Raw genomic sequence first — 21,909 nt, 5'->3', positions numbered from 1 at the left:
AATAACGCAATGTAACCGTAGCCTCAATAATTATTGTTACATTCGTAATTAAACAGGTCCTTACCCAACCATGCATTCCGGCATTTAGTCTCCAATGTAACAATAATATTTTTATTATTGTTACATTTCCATGTAACCGTAGCCAGTGCCTATTTTAAAAAGGTCGGGCCCATCTGTCCACCCTTGGTTCCATGGATATTTTGTGTCCCATCTTTCTCAGGAACTACATTACAATGATTTCTGAAATTTGGGTTCAAGGTTTTATGAGTCAGCTATACCCTTTGATACGTTTTCAGATTCATCAATCAACAACTTCCTGTTTACCAAACAATTACATCTTTTTATACTATTGATATAATGCAGTCACAGTAGGGTTATCATCAGACTGAGTGGGCAGTAGCTCATAGTTTTACTTGTTTATTCTTTGCCATCAATATCAAAATTATAAGTGAACAAAAACCAAAGAAATAGCAAAACTAGAATGTGTCCATAGTACACGGATGCCCAACTTGCACTATCGGGGTAATAAGTTTCAAGTTGATTGGACTTCAACTTCATCAAACATTACCTTGACCAAAAACTTAAACCTAAAGTGGGACAGACTGGCGGATGAAACTAACAGACGCACAGTCCGGAAATCATAAAAACCAGAATTTCTTTAAAAAGGAAAATGATCAGGATAAGATCTACAAATATGTCAACATGACTGAAATTGCAGTTAACTCATAAAAACAAAAGTGCACACGCTGAAATGTCTCGTCTTCTTTACCAATCATTGATCGTATGTTGATAGTCCTAAATATAAAGCTCTATTACAACTGTCATATAAACTTAACATTACCAAGAAAATTAAACATTGACCAATGAACCATGAAAATGAGGTCAAGGTCAGATGAACCATGCCAGGCAGACATTTACAGCTAACAATTCTTCCATACATACAACAAATATAGTTGACCTATTGCTTATAGTTTAAGAAAAACACACCAAAACACAACAAGAGTGCACACGCTGAAATGTCTCGCCTTCTATACTAATCATTGATATTATGTTGATAGTCCTAAATATAAAGCTAAGCTTTAATACAACTGTCACATAAACTTAACATTAACCAAGATAACTAAACAAAGACCAATGAACCTTGAAAATGAGGTCAAGGTCAGATGAACCATGCCAGGCAGACATGTACAGCTAACAATGCTTCTATACAACATATATAGTTGACCTATTACTTATAGTTTAAGAAAAATAAACCAAACACAAAAACTTAACACTGTGCAATGAACCGTGAAAATGAGGTCACAGTCAAATAAAACCTGCGCAACTGACATAAAGATCATAAAATGTTTCCATACACCAAATATAGTTGACCTATTGCATATAGTATTAGAAACACCAAAACACAAAAACTTAACTTTGACCACTGAACCATGAAAATGAGGTCAAGGTCAGATGACCCCTGCACGCTAGACATGTACACCTTACAATCATTCCATACAACAAATATAGTAGACCTATTGCATACAATATAAGTAAAACAGACCAAAACACAAACACTTAACTATAACCACTGAACCATGAAAATGAGGTCAAGGTCAGATGATACCTGCCAGTTGGACATGTACACCTTATAGTCCTTCAATATACCGAATATACAAGACCTATTGCTTATAGTATCTAAGATATGGACTTGACCACCAAAACTTAACCTTGTTCACTGATCCATGAAATGAGGTCGAGGTCAAGGGAAAACTGTCTGACGGGCATGAGGACCTTGCAAGGTACGCACATACCAAATATAGTTATCCTATTACTAATAATAAGAGAGAATTTAACATTACAAAAAATCTTTACTTTTTTTTCAAGTAGTCACTGAACCATGAAAATGAGGTCAAGGACATTGGACATGTGACTGACGCAAACTTTGTAACATGAGGCATCTATATACAAAGTATGAAGCATCCAGGTCTTCAACCTTCTAAAATATAAAGCTTTTAAGAAGTTAGCTAACACTGCTGCGGCCACCAGATCACTATCCCTATGTCAAGCTTTCTGTGACAAAAGTTGCAGGCTCGAAAAAAAAAAAATTATGGACTACAATATCCATGAAAATAAGGTCAAGGTCAGATGAACCTTGTTAGACAGACGTGTGAACCCTACAATTATTCTATTCATTGAATAAACAAAATGAATTACTTAGTTTCAGAGAAACAAATACCTAATCCCAAAACTGAACATTAATCACTGAACCATGACTTTGTAAGGCTAGGCGATCTCTCATGATGGTAATGATGGACAGCTGTTAAAAGTCCTTTGGCAATTAAATGAATATTCAGGACAGGTACATGAATATTAACCCTGCTTTGTGCAATCCACAAGAAGAGCAGCAGCAAATACCAATTGTTGAGTCGTTTAGGTTTTAACATGCCAGAGTTCCAACAGGTGAACACACTAATACAAGACCACTGATGTTATTGTATAAGACTCCTTAGTTGTAAATGTCATTTGGCCTCTTCACAAGAGTTGTCCCATTAGGAATGGCACCACTTCTTTTTTATATGTATACCTAAGCAATGAATCCATATACATTTGTACCAAATATAGTTGTCCATATTACACATAAAAATGGGGTAACTAGTCAAATAAAATGACCATTTGGCATCTTGATACAAATATGAAGCTATCCAGCACCTTTAAAGTTTGGACAATAAAGTTTTAAAAAAGACAACCCTGTTAAGTATCCCTAAGTTCTGCTGATGATACACTGCCAAGCCCATGATGATGATAGACGCCAAGTGATGGAAATATAATTAAATATAAATAAATATAATTAAATATAAATAAATATAACTAAATATAATTAAATATAAATAAATATAACTAAATATAATTAAATATAATTAAAGCATCTGCATGTGTCACACCCTCGACCACAGAAACCTCTCCCCCCTTTACTTGTCATCCTGATACAATTAAGATAAGATGATTTTCCAAATAAATTTTAATTACCAATTATTATGATCCTACATGATACAAAATAACCAAATGAAACCAAACACAATCTGCTTCTTTTAAGATGTGTGTAAATATCAAACAAACAGTTACTTGTGATATGCTTTTGATCATGGTTGTAAATTATCTTTAAATAAAAAGGAGGAAAAGGATCTGCATCATGGGTTTGGTATCAGTAGCAAAATATTACAATAATGCAAAATAAATGACAGTACTGAGGATACTATCTATTTTCCTGGTTGTTTTTATTATTGGGGGAAATAATCCTAATGTAATTTCTTATAATATAAAAAAGAAGATGTGGTATGATTGCCAATGAGACAACTATCCACAAAAGACCAAAATGACACAGACATTAACAACTATAGGTCACCGTACGGCCTTCAACAATGAGCAAAGCCCATACCGCATAGTCAGCTATAATAGGCCCTGATAAGACAATGTAAAACAATTTAAACAAAAAAAAAAACAGCCTTAATTATGTAAAAAACAAAAAACAAATATGTAACACATAAACAACCGACAACCACTGAATTACAGGCTCCTGAAGTCTATATAATTATGTATAAAAGTTTATAAATTAAAATAAAATCATGTAAATTTTTTGATACATGTAATAAATTTTGTAATCATTTAGTGACTATTCTTTGTTTAATATATAAACTTAAGGCTTTCTAGTCCTTACGTAACTTATAAATAAATAATAGAATTCCATATAAAAAAGAATCCTCAGTTTGTCTCAACTTTTAAAAATGACATCCAAAAACAATACAATTCTTATACAATGTAAAACTGTGGTAAAAGCTATAATATAAAAATATTAAAACATGCATGTACAAATTATTTTTTGAGAATTACTCAACTTATTTACTGGGTAATTAAAACAAACTAAATATCTTGATCGGTGCAAAAATGATTAGATTACCATTGAAATAGCAGAGGTGGGAAAAATTTGGTTGATTATTTAGGAAATCACTGAAGTACCACTGGAGGAGGCCCCTCTAACAACCGGTGAGCACCCCCCTTTTTTCCCCTTTATGAAAATTTCTGGATCCTCCAGTGAACAGATTACATTTCATTCATTCACATTTTAACCTCAAGCTGTTTTAAACTATATAGTTTCTTTACTCCTTCCAAATTTCTAAGCTATTTGTTTTTAAAATTAAGTAGTATATTTCTATATTTATTTATGGAACCCATGAAGGCAGATAACTAGTGTTCAGTTATTATTTTAAAGTCTGATTTATGCATTAGGCCAAAATGTGGTATAGTGATTCAGTGTATGATATGTTTGCTCATCTACCTTCAACTTTAACCCACAATTATCAAGATTAAATGGGACTTTCCCGATACTTTCAAATAATCTTCAATCTCTGTCGACATTGTGTACTACTTTTTATAACTTCTAAAGGTTCTCTAATCAAAGAATGGATTTTTTCTTTTCTTATATCTTATTACTCATATAGAAGTATAGGTTAGTTCAGCTGATATCAACATAGATTTAGTTTGAGCAGATTCTCAACTTGCATCCACAAATCTAACAATTTGATCAATCTTCTAAGGACTGCATCAATAGTTGAAGGGTGAAATAGAATGTTTATGTAACAGAGAGTTAAAAGCATGAAAATGTCAGATCTCATTATGAAAATAAATATCTGCATGTAAAAGTAAATTTTTTTAGTTTCCAAACAAACCCAATCATATTAAGGCTTGGTATAACAAGATTTTACAATAAAAACAAATAAAATCAGATAAAAACCACTAAAATCAGATAAAATCATATAAAACACAAATGTTGTTATAGCAAACCTTATATATACTTCAAAGCTACAGTGGTAATATACTATTGTCTTGAAGTACAATATATTGCAAATTTGTATTAATGTCATGACAATTTTGTCATAATGAGATCCAACTTGTTAAGACAAGATTAAAAGCAGGATAAAAACATAATAAAAAAATTTCAAACTGACCTATCCTTCATATGATTAACTCATTATAGGAGATGCTTCCAAAAGTTAAAACAAAGTATTTAAAAGGTCCATTCTTTCAATTGGGAACCCCAAAATGTCATTTTAATATAATAAAATAAAATACACACTGCCATTAGTTACAGAAGATAATCTGAAAGTTTCAATGAAAATCTACCAATAGTTTATAAGCCGTGGATGAGAGATGATGATGGACAAACAGACAGAAAACACAAATCTTCCCATTGCAGAGGCGGTTTAGAGGGTCCCCCCCCCCTTTTGTGGGAAAAAAATTGTTGAATATAAAGGGAATCACTTGGGCGGGCCTGGTCCCCTCTTAGGCAGTCAGTGGAGTAAAACCCAACCCAAAACCCAAACATTTTTATTTGGGGTCAAAAACTTAGTAGTTAAAATATTTAACAGGGGACCAGTTTCATATTCTCTTTTCATAGTGTTTGGCCATCAAAATCCTACTATTTTGGATTGTAACCGACAAAATTCATTTCACAAAGCACTTGTAAGGCTTACATGTACATAACTTAAAAATATATGTTAACCTATGTACGTCGTGTGGATACTTTGAGAAACCATATGGCATACCTTTGGGACCCCTCAAATAACAATAATTTCAGTTTAATTTTTCATCAACCACAAAACAATAATTGAATGCAAGTAATATAAATAAAAAAAAATCTATAATTTGAAATTCAATATAGCAATAAAAATACAATTTGTTTACAAAAACTCATTCTGCTTACAAGACTACTGTCTACAGATTGTTCCAATAGAGATAGTAACAGTTCATCCGATTGTTTGCAGGATTATTGTTGGAGGATTTTACCACACAAGGCAGCAACTGTTACACTTTCAACTGAAAAGAAATAAAGTTAAGTTTCAATTATTTTATCAAAATAATCTTAAGGGTATATAATAAAATTCAATTTAAAAAAAACCATATCAATGAATGTGAAAACTCTTCTTATTTTTGCTACTTCATTTTACTGAAATCTGTCAATACACAAAAATAAATTTTCCAAACTTTACAATTATGAGACTTGACATCATATACCTGAGCAATTATTGGAAATATTTAACACAGTGAATGCAGAAGCTGCTGGTAAGTTCACTTAATAAAAAGTAAAATTTAATGAATATTTTGTTATTTGTTGTTTTATTGACCCTTACTGGGATCTAAAACAAAATTTTCTCCATGATAAAAAGTAGGAATAAATTCTTTTGAAATTTGTAATGAAAATATGAATGACTGAATGTAAAGCAGCTATCATACATGATCATCTTTTTTATGATAGCTAGGTTTTACTTGATATCAGATTATCTCCCCTTCACATCTGGCCCAAGACCACAATTAATGACCCCACTTTTCGTTGTCCATGAATATAGTTCCCTTTAATTATAGTGTATTTTTTCTTTATTTCTTTTCTTTCCCTTTCTCATATATTTCTTAGTTTTTCTGGGGTGGAAATGAAAGAAGAGAGCTCAGAAATAAACTTTTGGATGTTTTATTTTAACTGATTTTGATAATGAAAGAGTGATTCGGGCAGGTGCAAAAAGGTAGTATTTACACTTTTCTGAACATCTCTTCACTTGCCTATAGGGGTATGGATGTGTATTGGCCAAATTTGTATGATGTAAACATGCAATTTTTCTGAAAATTGCATATATTTTTGGACTTGAACTGTACATTGCACACAACAAAAATTAGACAAAAAGAATAGGCAAATCTTTTTTAATGCGACAAAACGTTATAAAGAACTGATAAAAGAATTAATTGTAGTCTCGGGCCTAATTTTGTTCAGGGCAAGGGAGACAAATCAGTAAATATAGATACACTTCTAAAGTAAAGGTACAACATTTTACATTGACATATATTTAGGATAGAAATATAGATATCTAGGGGCATTCAAAATTAGATACATGTATAATAAATAAATTTAATTTTTTTGTTGATTAATAAATTCTCACCTTAAAACAGCTCTAATAACTCCCCAAGCAAGTAACCCCAAGAAAACTTGTGATGCTAACCTGTAAAACAAAGTTCAAGGTCAGTTATTCTCAACTTTCAAAAAATATATGTACATCATAATAATTGTTTAAAAGTTCTCAGATAACAAACAAAATTCTGCAAGAAAATAATTGGTATTCAAAATCAAACTACTGGTTATGTTTTTTGCCCTTTGTAAGGTTGGTTTTTTTTTTATCTCTCCAACACATTCCCGATTTACATTTTCATTTTTATTAAGTTAGCAAAAAATAAACTTGTATTTCATCATATTGTATAGTATTTCAAACCTTCAAAAAATTAATTGATGTCAAATACTATTAAAATTATAAAAAATAAAAGCTTTAATACCTACCAACATGTTAACAATATCAGATATCCATGTCTTACTCCCAACACCAGGAAAACATTGTAATTTCAACAACCTGAAATAAAAAAAAATGTTTAAAAGATAAAATTAAGGTGGTACCTAACACTTTAACTAAAATCAATTTGGCTTTTTTAATTTTCTTAAAATTTTGACAAAGTATTTACTTTGACCCTTTGACAAAAATATAAAAATTTCAAAAAATTTGAACCTACCGTTTAATCAGAAAAATTACACTGGTTATATAGCAGTTTGACAAACACTTATTTTGATCATTGAAAAGCTTAATATTCCCATATGAACACAACTTCATTAAAACGTTCTGCTGATTTTACAGAGTTAGTGTTAGGTACCACCTTAAGAAGAGAAACATAATTATGCCTTGTATCATTTCTTATGAATTTGTTATATAATATCTTCAAAATATTGACTTGATACATAAGGTAGAAAACATTTTCCTTAAATACAAGTTATAAAAAAATGTTATGAAATGATGCAGATATCTTCAATATCACACAAAAACCCTTAATAAATAAAAAGTTTTAAAAGTCTATAATAATATTATTATAAATTTTGTGGAACATTTCAACTCACCACAGATTTTTCCTGGTATAGCCTCAGACTTGGTTGAAGATATAATTGACCATCTTCCTTAGAGCTGCTATCATAACTGCCAAGGAGGTCCATGTCCTCATTATCTTATTGTCCATTTGCTTTCAGAAATAACATTATACATGTATAAAAAAAAAAATATCAGATGCACTTTACAGTTTGAACAAAATCAGTTTTTTTGAAAATTTCCCCTCATCAATTTTAGTTACCCACTATTTCTCAAACCATCCAAATCTATTATCTATATATAGAGCTCTGCTTACATTTTTTTTTTTATTTACAGAGCTCTAAATAATAGTCATTTTAGCTAGTATACATCTGATATTTAAAGAAAATGTGTACAAAAGTAAATATTTAAATAAAAAAAAGTTATATTCCCTATAAACACTTAGGAAATTTAAAGTATGAGGAATATAACAAGGAAATTACCTCCCCTTGCCTTGAAAATATGACAATGTTGAGACTCCACATTCTTCCTATATTTAACAACAATACAAAATATAGTATAATTAAAATGAAAAAATAATACAGTATGTAAAAACTACAACACATTTCAAAAACTAATTTAGTACCTTAACTTTTACCTAAGGGCCTTAGTGGCAGTGGTCTAAGAAGTATTATTGTATCTCTAGCATGTCAAAATGAGGTTGAGAATTCAAACCCAACCAAGCTTAATTGACTAGGATTGACAGTTCCCTGGGGGAAAAGTTGGTGGGTATCTACTGTTACTTTTAACTTTTTCAACCCATAAAAAATGGCCATCAAGATATTACAAATTGGGCTGAAAGTGGCATTATACACCAAAATTTCTATCAATCAATCAATCTTTTTTTCACCAATATGTTCTACTCTGCTTCTAGTGAAATAATTTTAATTTTTTAGATAAAAGCACTGCAAAAAAATAACAAAAAGTTGGAAAAATATGTAACAATTCAGGAAACACAAAAACACAATATATTCTTTTTCAATTTTTTTTTTTTTTTTTTTTTTTTATTTTTTTTTTTTTTTTTTTTTTTTTTTTTTTTTTTTTTTTTAGATTCTCCATTCTTAACCGACTGAAAGCCTTTGGACTAGACAGACCATTATTAAGTTTACAAGTAAACTGTTTCTGTTTCATTTCATTTTCAAAGTAAAAAAAAAAGTTACAGGGGGTTGGGGAAATAACGAATAAGATCTAAATTATGAAACATATAATGTTCAGTTTCTATAAGTACGACAAGAAAAGTAAGAGTAATTTTGAAATTTTAAATACAAGCTTCCAATCTAGTTGAAAGTGGTGAATCTTTACACATTCTTTTTTTTTTTTTTTTTTGTTGTTGTAAAAAATTACATTTTCTAAAACATATAAAACATATACAAAAGTTTTCTGACTAACTTTCTTCACTGTTATATCAAATAATCATTCTATGTGGCAGCCACAGTCAAAGTTTCCTGAAAAAGAAATAAATATTCTTAAACATATCTGTCAAAACATATGATCAAGCCTTTATCAAAATTTAAACTATATAATCATACAATTATTAGCTAATACTAAAGGATGAAAAACTAACCAATGGTTGGTGTGTGTCATGTTTATTTTTTTCGATTATTCTTTTTCATGAATCAATGTGTTGGTTTTCTTGTTTAAAATTGTTTGACATTTTGTAATATTCAGTACCTCTTATAGCTTACTTTAGAACTGGTACTGTAAATTCACAAATTATTGCATCTATTCTTGATTTTTTAATAAATGGATAAATATGCAATATTAATAATCCCGATTTCAGAAAAATCTGCCTTCAAAGTTATGCATCAGAGATTAAAATTATGAATACACTGAGTTCCTACTGTGATTTTCAACCAGTTGCATTATTTACATTCATATAGATACTTGTTCATTGCTGAACGTTCTACGGTGACTGTAATTTGCTTCTTTTATTGATAGTTGTGTAGTTGGCAATCATATAACATCTCTTTATTCTTATATACCCCTATCCAGATTACTGTTATAAATAAACTTTTAAATTAGATCTTTTTTTTTTAAATGTTAGATCTACATGTGTACATAAAAAAGTCCATGGTGCATTTACATACTCTTAGATGAATAGTTCAATCTTTTTTTTAGTTCTTACCATAAAATTCAGCTCCAATGGCCCTTTCCCAGCTTCAATCCCTACAGACAAGCTGTGGTGCTAACCTAAAATATAAAATGCTTAGTCAATCAAAATTGTCTTAAAGGATCACTTCTGGAATACCATATCTACTTTATATAAAATGGGTTATATACATGTGACAGGTTTTGAGAACATTGATAAGACATCAATCCAACAACCCAATTCAATCCTTAAAAGCGGTAGGTTTAAAAGGGCTAAAGTTGGCCATAAGATTTTAATCTTTTTTAATTCAGGTCCAAATGCTACATATAAATTGTTGTGGTATCATTTTTGATACAAAATAACCACTTCTTTTTTTGGCATGTAACAATATAAACTACAAAGTTATGACCTCTCGATTATGCAATTCTGGTGTTTTCGCAAAAGTGCCAATTAAGGTACAATTTTTCACAATTTATAACATTTTTCAGCATAATTCATTTTCCTTGATCCAGTAAGAGTATGTCTTGTAATTTAAATATTACCCTTGGCACCTGTAGGTTACGTAACATTTTGATTCAAAGGTATTCTTTAAGCTTTTAGGTAAGAACATCGCATTTTGATAATATCTCCCAATTTAGCTAATGATGGAGTCTACAGTGTATTATAAAGAAGCTTTTTCTTTTATGTCGCCATTAGTCTCTTGATATATCCATTTAAGAACCAAATTGGGGCCTTTTTGGAATTCTATAATGAAAGTTGAAATTTAAAATCTATAATAAGGCCATATTTTGCCAAGTGAACATTGTCATATGGTACTGAGAAAATAAAGAGTATACTGTTGACCAAACTTTTATAAACCTTTAACCCTAGTCAGTATTTATTTCCAAATAATATTATTTATAGAATTATTTTTTTTAAACAGGATTAACATACTGGTACCTACCTTCATATTAGCTGTATTTGACCACCAAGTCTTATTCCAACACCATGAAAACATGCCACAGAAAGTACCTAAAAAGAAATTAACACATTTATTAATTTTACAAACCAATTTCTATGTCAACCTGAAGATTACTTTACAAATTGTTCTGATTTCTTACTTTATGTACCAATAGTATAACATCCACATATTCTGTAAAATTTATAAAGATTGAAAAACAAAACAAAATTGTCAAAGTTTTATGATTTGAATTTCAACTGACTCAACTAATTTGAATAATGAAAATGAGTTGTCTCCCATTGAATGAACAAATGTTGCTGTTAATAAAACTAGTCTCCCCTTGAGATATAATTCCTATCTCAGGATTTACTCCAGTAAATGTGATAGAAATTCTTGTTAATGTAACTGGTATCTCAAAATATTAAACTGGTAAATACATTCTTCAAAGATGTTTTTCACGCAGAAAAGAAAGATAAATATGCACTTTTTATCAAATATTTCTAGAAAATGTATAAAAATTGTTTGACTTCAAAAAACTTGCCTTCTCAATTTCATGGTAAAGCCTCAGACTTGGTTGAAGATTTTATTGACCATCTTCCTTAGAACTGCTCTCCTGGCTGCCAGGGTGGCTGTCATCATTATCTGATTGTCAATCTGTCATTTTTTGGTCTATTATTTATAGAAATGAATAAAGATATCAGATGCACTTTCAATTAATCTCCTATCATGAAAATTTCACCAAATCAATTCTACAAGAAGTAACTCCCACCCTCAAATCTATTATCTAGAGCTCTGTTTACATTTTTTTATTTACAGAACTCTGAATAGTAGTCCTTATTAGCTAGTATACATCTGATATTAAACCCAAAACTTGTACAAATGTGAAATTAAAGTAAATAGTTATATATTCCCTACCATGAGGAAATTTCAAGAATAAGGAGTTAAACAGGGGAATAATAAATTACCTCCCTTTGCCAAAAATTTCACCTGTTTGGACTCCACATCATTGCTATATCTAACAAAAATACAATCTGGTAGAGCTATAATTAAAAATAAATAATTTGATATAAAGTATTCAAACATTTACAAAAAATATTTAGCACCTTCAAGTTGGTGGTTCTCTCCCATTACTCTGACTTTCTCAACCAATAAAAAAATGGTCACCAAGATATAATCAAAGTGGTGAGTAACACTAAAAATCAATCAATCTTTTTTCACCAGGATGTTTCTTTACTATGATTATTTTGAAATAATTTGTTTGAGCTAAAAACAATGCTACAAATAACAAAACATTGGAAAAAATATTTATATCATACAAATAAGAAAAATAAAAAAATACATTTCTTTTTTTTTTTTTTTTTTTTTAAGATTCTCCATTCTTAACCTACTGGAAATGTTTTGAATACACATGAACCATTATTAAGATAGTCTCAAGTAGGTCTACAAGTTATATCGTGAAATTAAGGAAGTATCAATTTAGCATACGATTTCCAGTCTTGCTGAAAATGGAGAATCTTTACATTTTGTTTTTTTATTTGTGATAAAAATTATAACATTTTTTCAATCATACACAAAAATAGTCTGAATTACATTCTTTTTTGTTTCAGTTGTATTGCACAATAATTTCCTGCAGCCACAGTTGAAGTCACCTGAAAAAGAAATATGCATTTTAATATCTGTCAGAACAATATTCAATGGAAAGGGATCAGTAACTGGTTATTGCATTGATGATGCATAGAAAATTGATTTACTTTGTTTTAAAGTGATGTGTTGACATGAATTTACAAACAACCAGTCTTCTTTAGCAAACAAGGGATGACAAGTAGTTGGTTGTTGTTCAACATATTTGTTATTATTTCATTGTTTCATCATAAATCTAGCTGTTGGTTTTCTTGTTTGAATTGCTTCACATTTTTTCATGTCGCCTACTTTCTGTTTCATAGTTAATTGTAAAGTATATGTTTTGCTCATTCTTGAAGGCCATACAGTGACCATAAGTTGCTTACATCCATGTCATTTGGTCTCTGAGAGAGTTATTTCATTGACAATGATCTTCTTTACTTTATATATGGGAACAATTTTAGAAAACAGATTTTCTAAGTAACAGTATAATTTTTTATTTCCTTTATTTATCTTCATACCTCCTAATGTCCTCCTTCCAGATTATATATACGATTATAGTTTTAAGAAAAATTAAAGTATACTACTTCTCTGCATAATTAAAGTATAATACTTCTTAGCATAATGAAGAACTAGGTTTGTACATGCTCTTTGCTGAATAATTCATTAAATACTGGTTCTTACCATAAAAGCCAGCTCCAATGCCCATTCCCAACTTCAATCCTTACAGACAAGCTGTGAAGCTAATCTGAAATATAAAATGTTGTCATATTATTAATAAAATCGTTTAAAAGGATCACTTGTTACTGTATTAAAATTAAAAAGAAATGGGTTATATTCATGTACTTGAGAACATATTGACTAGACAGCAATCCAACAACATAACAAACCAAATAATCATGTTAGATCCTTCCATTTACACTATACATTGTATTTGTACTGATATCAAAAGAGAGGGTAGAAATAAATAACAGAAATTTAGTGTTTGATTATTTCAAGACAAGGAAAGTAAAAAATGGATCTTATTCCGAAGAGAAAACGAAAACGGGATCCCAATGAAATCCCGGTGAAATTGTCAGGATAAGCCGGGATAAGCAGCTGGAGTCGGGATCCCATTCAGGATAAATATCTGAAACTAGGATCCCATTCGGGATAACTGTCTGAAGCCGGTATTCCTGTCTAGATGAAACGGGATAAATATTGGACACTGAGATCCCAATCGGGGTAACTGTCTGAAGCTGGGATCCAAATCGGAACTGTTTAAAGCTGGGATCCCAATCGGGATAACTGTCTGAAGCTGGGATCCCAGTCTAGTTGAAACGTGAAAACGTATGAACCATAATTCATGTTGATGAAAATATGTAAGTGTTTGGTTTGTGTACATATATGTCTCTGATAACAGATTACAGGTTATTGGTGTTAATTAACAATGTGTATGACACCAAAGCTGTCAGGTGAAGCCAATCACTTAATGATATAAAAGTCAGAAAAATGCCGAGATTTTTGCGAATAAAATGGCAGGGCATCCAAAAAATGTCAACGGGTGTTTTGCCAGACAAGCTTGGGTGTTTCTGATGTTCCCCAAGTTCACATAAGTGCGTTTCTATTCGTTGTCGTTTGGCATCAATGATAGATAATGATCGACATTGTAAAACGTTGGTTTCTCAACGTATGTAAAATGTAAAAAAAAATCATGACCGCATGCTTTTTTTTCAATTGTACTGAACAGTTCGACCCTAGAAAATACTGTCCTAAATAATGCCGCCACTGACTTATCCGCATGCACCCTGTGCCGATTAATAAAGTATTTTTTTCTTATATTTAGTCAAAACTGGCCAGCAACTTATATTTTTATGCGATACCCTTAATTTATTTATAATACCGTTACAGAGACAGATCAACTTCTGGCTGATATAGTATGGGGTGATATCGTCACTTCGACGTTAGTGTCCTGGTAAAAAAGTCATCAAAATCTGAATACGCGGATTCATGGAGGACCAAGATGTTTTCAGATAAGTGCATTAATAATTTAATCTAACATGTGTATATGTGTATATAATGATTATAAATATAATTTATTGAGGAACTATGATTTTTATGGTTTGTATTTGAGCAAATCAACATCAGAAAGTCTGAAAGCATAAACTGAAAATATATTTATTTTTAACATATACAATGAAATGAATAAACTTGTTGTCACATAACAGGCATAACTGGTAGGTATGTAAAAATTTAATTCAGTTGTATGAATGTTTATTTGGTGAAAATAATAAGTTGCAAGTTATTTATCTTCAGGGGATAAACTAGAGGCTCTAAAGAGCCTGTGTCGCTCACCTTGGTATATGTGAATATTAAACAAAGGAAGCAGATGGATTCATGACAAAATTGTGTTTTGGTGATGGTGATGTGTTTGTACATCTTACTTTACTGAACATTCTTGCTGCTTACAATTATCTCTATCTATAATGATCTTGGCCCAGTAGTTTCAGTGGAAAATGTTAGTAAAAATTTACAAATTTTATGAAAATTGTTAAAAATTGACTATATAAACGGACAATAACTCCTTAGGGGGTCAATTGACCATTTTGGTCATGTTGACTTATTTTTAGGTCTTACTTTGCTGTACATTATTGCTGTTTACAGTTTATCTCTATCTATAATAATATTCAAGATAATAACAAAAAACTGCAAAATTTCCTTAAAATTACCAATTTAGGGGCAGCAACCCAACAACCGGTTGTCAGATCCATCTGAAAATTTCAGGGCAGATAGATCTTGACATGATAAACAATTTAACTACCAGATTTGCTTTAAATGCTTTGATTATTTAGTTATAAGCAAAAAACTGCATTTTCCCCCTATGTTCTATATTTAGCCGTGGCGGCCATCTTGGTAGGATGGCCGGGTCACCAGACACATTTTTTTAAACTATATAACCCAAAGATGATTGTGGCAAAGTTTGGATTAATTTGGCCCCCTAGTTTCAGAGGAGAAGATTTTTGTAAAAGATTACTAAGATTTACGAAAAATGGTTAAAAATTGACTATAAAGGGCAATAACTCCTTAAGGGGTCAACTGACCATTTCGACCATGTTGACTTATTTGTAAATCTTACTTTGCTGTACATTATTGATGTTTACAGTTTATCTCTATCTATAATAATATTCAAGATAATAACCAAAAACAGCAAAATTTCCATAAAATTACCAATTCAGGGGCAGCAACCCAACAACAGGTTGTTCCATTCATCTGAAAATTTTAGGGCAGATAGATGTTGACCTGATAAACAATTTTACCCCGTCAGATTTACTCTAAATGCTTTGATTTTTGAGTTATAAGCCAAAAACTGTATTTTACCCCTATGTTCTATTTTTAGCCATGGCGGCCATCTTGGTTGGTTGGCCGGGTCACGCCACTCATTTTTTAAACTAGATACCCAATGATGATTGTGGCCAAGTTTGGTTAAATTTGGCCCAGTAGTTTCAGAGTAGAAGATTTTTGTAAAAGTTAACGACGACGGACGCTGACAGACGCATCCTTTTGCATAAATAACCTAGGAATCCCAGTGGTGCATGCATATCCTACTGGGATTTATTTTATGGATCAAGCGTTTTTTCCCCACGGGAATCCCAGTATATTTCCACAGGGATTTACATCGGGATCCCACTTCTTTTACGGGAATTCCGTAATTTTATCCCCGGGAATCCCAGTATATTTCCACAGGAATCCCGTAATTTTATCCCAGTACATTTACATTGGGATCCCGCTTCTTTTACGGGAATCTCGAAATTTTATCCCAGTGGGATCCCAATTGAAATCCCACAATATCCCAGTGGGATCCCAGTATATTTCCACCCGTATTAACATCGGGATACCGGCTTTTTTTGCGGGATTCCCGAAATTTTATCCCGGTGGAATAAGGTGGGATCCCAATTGGAATCACCTCAAAATTCCAGCAGGGATTCCAGTGGAATTCCAGATTTATTTACTCTTTGGTTATTTTTATACATGTACTACATATTTATCTTTTTTTCTTTCTTCTTTCGAAACTGTATACTGGTACCTACCTATATATTAGCTGTATTAGACCACCAAGTCTTATTCCCACACCATGAAAACATCTCACAGAAAGAACCTAAAATATAAAAATTGACAATTTATATACTTTACTTATTTCCATTTCCCCTACATTTACCAATATTGATCGGATTTCTGACTACGTGTACACAAAAGTATAACATCAATAACTGTAAAATCAATGCAAAAGATGAAAAAAAAAATAAAGTTTTATAAATTTACTTATTGAATTTCAACTCCACAAAAATAATGGTTTAAACATATTTTATTGTTCATAAAGGTAAATCATCTGCACATTTTACAATGAGTTGTATGCTCTAAATATACACTTTTTATCAAATAATGTATAGAATGTATAGAACTTGTTTGACTTAATTACACTTGCCTGCTTATATTCTTGGTAAAGCCTCAGACTTGGTTGAAGATTTATTTAACCATCTTCCTTTGAGCTGCTACCATGGTTACTTTTTCATGCTTTTCAACATAATTATTTGTGCTGGTCAGTTCACTGAATCCAATTTATGCACTTAACGAAATGTCCTTTCCATTGTATTTAATCAAGTGTACAAATGTCCCAAGAATGTTCCAAAGCATCTCACAATATTTTCTTTTTCCATTCATGACAGTTGAAGTAATTCTCAATGTAATATACAAATAATATTTTTAATTCATACATAAAATACAGTAAAAATACCAGGTGTGCTTCTAAATTGGTAACCTGTATTTTCTTTTATTTAGAGAGCTCTAAATAATAGCTCTTATATTAGTTTGGAGACATCTGATATGTAAAGACCTAAAAAAAGAGGTAATAAAAAAAGAACAGAATAGTAATTGGCTAACACCTATAAATCACAAACATTTTCTAATATTTTGGAGCATAGTTTAATAAAATATCCCTTCTTTTAAGTTTATCATCATGCACATCAAAAGCATGAAAATTATACTCCAAAAATTGATCATAGCCTGAAGAAGCTCAGTTGTGCAAATTCATATTTTCCTTTAACAATGGAGAATGGTCTTTTAAATACTGAAATTTAAATACGGTATATGGAATTTTAAAAGGTCAACCTTCTTAAAAAGATTTTAGATAAAAAGCTCCCAATTCAAGAAAAGTTAGAAAAATTATTAACATTTCAAACTGCAGTTAAGTCATAATTACACAAAACTGGTACCGTCTGTAAATTTTAATAAAAGTGGGAAAAATTCCTCAAACAATTTCATACTAGGAGTTACACAACTTTAACATGAGTGCAATCTTTCATTGAAGTTTTGATGGTACAAGAAACACTGAAAATATAAAATACAAATTTTTTATTAAATACAAAATAGTGGTATGAAGTAGAAAATCTTTTTAGGACCAAATTTAGAAAGAAAAATTGTGAACTAAAGAAATGGCAAAAAATGCTGATTCTTTAGAATAAAAAAACAATTGTCCAAATTCAAATTGCATTTGATAAAAATCATTAAATTTTAAACTTTAATAACTGAAGAAAAAAGTTCCAAAATTTACAATTCAAAAGAGACATTTTTGATCCCAAATCAAGTTTGATACTGTATCATATTAATTGCAGGTGATGTCAAAATTTTGTTTTTCATAAGACTGCTTCCAAAAACCTCTGTTTGAAAAGAAGAGAAATCACTGATATCTTGACATTAATAGAGATGGACTAGCACAAGGTAACTCTTGGAATGACTGGTTCCTTAAATGGAAGATAAAAGTCAGAACTAGCTCCAGTCAATACACAGACAGGAAACAGCTCTTTTTGGCCAATTGTAAAGGAGACAAATCCCATGTAATAACGTAAATAGTTTTTTTCCATCTTCAAATGATAAACAAGCAATTATTTAAACCCCCAGGGGTGGTTTAAGCCATTTCTAAAGAGAGTGGGCTCCCACCCAGGATAAAAGGCAGAGTTCAAACTAGTTTATGTTCTGATTCAATTGCATTGATCATCAAAAAAATTGTAAGAGTTCCCCAGAACCCAGTGTCTGAGATTCACTGTAGCAATCCCTAGTCTTTTTCTTATCTTTTGATTGTTACAGATGCTTCTGTCCAAGTTTGGTAAAAATCCAGGATAGTTTATGAATCTAATAAATGTTTTAAAACTTTAACTTCAGATTGTATTTAAGGTTAACTAAGTCCATTTATAAGTAAAATACGGAAAAACAGGAACAAAGTTTTGAATAATTTTCCTTCTAGATACTAGCTTTTGATCGTAAACAAGCTTCTGTCCCAGTTTTTTTACAAATCCAGAATATTTTAAGAAGTTATTAAAATTTTAAAAACTTTTAACCACAGAGTGAATGTATTGTATCCTGGCATTTATAAGTAAAATATGGAAAAATTAATTTGTTTTATTTACAAAATTTACTTCTGGATACTATCTTATAATCATAAACAAGCTTCTGTCGAAGTTTGGTAGAAATCCAGAATAGTTTTAGAAAGGAGTGAATATTTGTGATCGGCAACGACGACGCTGCTGACAGAATGTAGGATGACTAGGTCTCATTTTTTTCAACTAAAATTGAAGGCTGGACAAAAAGTATTAATGGTATTTTACATTTACAGTTACATTAAGTTAAATTCCCAGTAAAATATATAATCAGCAAAATGCATAGTATTTTTTTTATTTGTATTGTCTATAAAAGATTCACTTATGATAATTCTTATAACAATACTTCATGGTTTGTTGGAGTAATTAAACTATATTGGCATGTTTTAATTTCTAGAATAAAAACTAAAGAGTACAAAATGGTGAAGTGATAATTTGCACTTCACAATGTCAACAGGAGGAAAAATAATCAATAAAAAATATAAGAAGGTAATAATGGGAGTCAAGTTTAAAAAGAATGTTAAATAAAATTTGTTGAATAGTGTTTAATCAAATTTTGCAGAGGTACATGCTTCCAATTGGCTTCGCTCAGAGTTACTACCTCTAATTGGGACCACTCTGCCGGGGGTACTGCTTCTAATTAGCTTTAGCAGACAGAGGTATATATGTACTGCTTCCAATTGGCTTCGCAACAAGACAGAAGGTATGTGCTCCCAATTAGCTTCACTAAGAGGTACATGCTTCCAATTGGCTTCGCTCAGACAAATGTACTATTTCCAGTGTTGAAATGGTACCGTAAGCAAGTCTGTACTACATCCAGCATAGTAAATGGTACATAATTGCAAGTCAAATGTCGTCCAAATTTACAAAAACATATTTTATTTTTACATTCTTGATCCAGTTAAAGATAATTCACATCTACCTTCACTCCCTATTTATAATTTATCCTGATGGTGTCATTGTGAAATGCAAATTATCATTACAAAATTCTGTACTTTCCTGTAATTGCAATCCTGATGATGTGCCATAGGAACCATAATATGTATATCTTATTAAATCACTGTAGCAGTCCCTAAAGTCTTTTTTTTTATCTTTTAATTGAAAGAAGCTTTTGTCCAAGTTCTGTTCAAGTTTGGTAAAAATCCAGAATAGTTTATGAATCTAATAAATGTTTTAACAAGAGGCTGTCACAATGACAGCAAACCGGATTTATTAACATTTATTTGTGTCCTGTTAATATCACAAGAACCATAACTGATGAACGGTGAAAGTGAAAATCATCAATATCAAATTTGACATCCATTTTGTCATCAGTATCAACATATTAAAATTTGAAAAGCTTAGGTTGAATGGTTCATGAGTAAATGCAACAACATGAATGGAAACGCCTTTTTTCGATCTTTCAAGAACCAATTAACTGATGAACGGTTAAAGTCAAAATCGACATTGTACTTGACCTCCATTTTGTCATCAGTAACAACATATTAAAATTTGAAAAACTTTGGTCGAACAGTTCACGAGTTAATGCACGGACACGACTGGAAAAGCCATTTTTCAATCTTTCAAGAACCATAACTCCTGAACGGTAAAAGTCAAAATCGTAATTATAAACCAAATATTTACTAAATATTTTTAAATCGAATAAAAATTACAATGATTTTAGAAAAATATGATGTTGAATGGACAAAGAAGACATAAACAAATAGCCTGTTCCCAGAAATTATTTTTAGAATTTTCATTATAAAATTAAAATTTGAAACAAGTTATCTCCCTTGCTTAAAAGTAATGGATGTTGCTTATATACAACATTTGAGGCTAAATGATAAAACTTGATTACAAATTTTTTCAAGCAAAAAGTGAATACTGTGGATTCACTATCATTGACAGTTTTTTTTATTATTATTCATGAGAACCACAAATTTTAGTTTTTCATAAGATTATTTTTTGGGGGATTTGTATGGAGAATTTGTAAAATGTCTGAATGAAAGCATATTATTGGGGATTAGAGTTGAAAAATTAACCCAAGAATGAGATATCTGAAGCAAAATAGATTTTACTACCATTTAACGCTAGGGATGATTATTTAAATTTCTCTGGGAAATGATGATAGTTTTAAGATAACTCAGAATGAAATTTTTTTTTAGGGAGTGTGTCAAATGATTTAATTAATTGCTTTCCCATTTGGTTAAAGATTTAAGTGATTTTTATAGATAAGAGATACATCCAATTAGATTATAATTTTGAAATGTTACTTTTACTTCACCATTACCTTGTAAGCAATAAGTGCTTTAAAGAAACAGATACCCTGAATATTTGAATTCAATTTAAGATACAAATATACATTTAATTTTTTCGTTTCCAATACATCATAATATGTCAAATACAATTTAGAATTTGATTTAAGACATTTGCTTTTGATATTGTATCAAAAATTATGAAAAATTCAAAGTAGCTTTAAGCTCCAAATTGGTTTTTGTTTAATATTTTTAAAAATGACTGTACAAATATCAAATACTTTCATTTCAGAATTACATATGAAGATTCCTTTGAAAGCAGAACACTTGAAAACCATAACACCATCCAAAGAACAAATGAAAAAAACAGAAGAAAAAACCAGACCCTAACTACTGAAAGCTACACCAAAAAGAAACTATGTTATATGTTAGTAAGAGACGCAGCGCTCAAAGCTCAATGTATTTCTGAAATGATAATTTGATATTTGTTTAATCTTCAAAAACAACTTTCAAGATGAACAATAATGTTCAGCTATGAAACTTTAAATGCAAATGACTGTGACCTAAATTTAGTTTCAAGTACAAATGTACTATGTTATTCTCCAATTTGACAATCAAGATGTATTGAAAACAGTAAAAAAATTGGGGA

The 21,909-nt window shown here is 30.6% G+C and overlaps 2 long non-coding RNA genes across 2 annotated transcripts; both read right to left on the bottom strand.

Moving 5' to 3' along the window:
* Positions 1-2,983: 2,983 nt before the first annotated feature.
* Positions 2,984-11,755, bottom strand: LOC139517098 (uncharacterized). Its single transcript, XR_011663078.1, has 7 exons — positions 11,538-11,755; positions 11,000-11,067; positions 10,093-10,157; positions 7,964-9,412; positions 7,358-7,427; positions 6,966-7,025; positions 2,984-5,853 (listed from the first exon to the last, which is right to left on the bottom strand). It is a non-coding gene; the product is annotated as an uncharacterized lncRNA (long non-coding RNA).
* A 9-nt stretch (positions 11,756-11,764) lies between these two features.
* LOC139517099 (uncharacterized) lies at positions 11,765-20,399 on the bottom strand. The gene is made up of 4 exons (XR_011663079.1): positions 17,079-20,399; positions 16,684-16,751; positions 13,301-13,364; positions 11,765-12,645 (listed from the first exon to the last, which is right to left on the bottom strand). It is a non-coding gene; the product is annotated as an uncharacterized lncRNA (long non-coding RNA).
* Positions 20,400-21,909: the final 1,510 nt, after the last annotated feature.

Source organism: Mytilus edulis, chromosome 3 (genome assembly GCF_963676685.1).
Source record: "Mytilus edulis chromosome 3, xbMytEdul2.2, whole genome shotgun sequence".
Lineage (NCBI taxonomy): Eukaryota > Metazoa > Mollusca > Bivalvia > Mytilida > Mytilidae > Mytilus > Mytilus edulis.
Note: the sequence above shows the minus strand (reverse complement) of the source record. Positions and strands in the feature narration are given on the sequence as shown.